The sequence below is a fragment of the Octopus bimaculoides genome, chromosome 2, assembly GCF_001194135.2.
Source record: "Octopus bimaculoides isolate UCB-OBI-ISO-001 chromosome 2, ASM119413v2, whole genome shotgun sequence".
NCBI classification, from domain to species: Eukaryota; Metazoa; Mollusca; class Cephalopoda; order Octopoda; family Octopodidae; genus Octopus; species Octopus bimaculoides.
The window spans coordinates 143,223,532-143,224,461 of record NC_068982.1 but is presented as its reverse complement, the minus strand read 5'-3'; positions in this window follow the sequence as shown (position 1 = coordinate 143,224,461).

Here is a 930-nt window from a genome sequence, read left to right as displayed (position 1 = left end):
AGATTTTGCTCTCTATAGTGAACAGCTGTTAACAATTATCCCCGTTTTGAAAGTAGTATTTTTCAGTGCTCGTAATAAATATCACTAGTGGAATATTAGCTGAGGGTAAACCATAAAGCATCGAGTAATGGCATGATTTTTTTCTTCTTGTAATTCACTGTGCAAATACAGCTCTGCCATGTTATTGCGGTATTACTGCGCTTTAATTACTGCTGGTCATAAAGAAAAATTACAACTCGTATACCGACCATTTTGTTTTTCTTCTTCTAACTTTAGACATCTAGGCGTTACTACTACTACTACTACTACTTATAGTGTGGCTGCTGTTGTTTCTACTGCTGCTATTGTTCTCAAGCCATTACTGATAAAACTATTGTTTCTCTTCTGAGTTTATAACGGCATCAATAAGGCCAAATCAAATTTTTCAATGTTAGTGTTAGAAATGTGTTTTCGAGTCTCTGGGTTGATATATACGTTTCTTTTCTAGGCACAAGGGCCAGAATTTTTGAAGAGGCGGGGGCAGCCGATTAGATCGATCCTAATATGCAACTGGTCCTTCATTTATCGACCTTGAAAGGATGAAAAGCGAAGTCTACCTCGGCGGAATTTGAACTCAGAACGTAAAGACAGACGAAATACTGCTAAGCATTTCGCCCGGTGTGCTGACGTTTCTGCAGCTCGCCGCCTTATCGTACATAAATATTCTTATCTACTTTAGGCACAAGGCAAAAAATTTTGGGGGACGGGGCCACTCGATTAGATAGACCCCAGTACGCAACTGGTACTAAATCTATTGACCGAGAAAAGATAAAAGGCAAAGTCGAGCTCGATGGAGTTTTAACTCAGAACGTAGCAGCAGATGAAATACCGCTTAGCATTTCAGCCGGCGTGCTAATGTTTCTGCCAGCTCGCCACCTTTCTGGTGGTGGT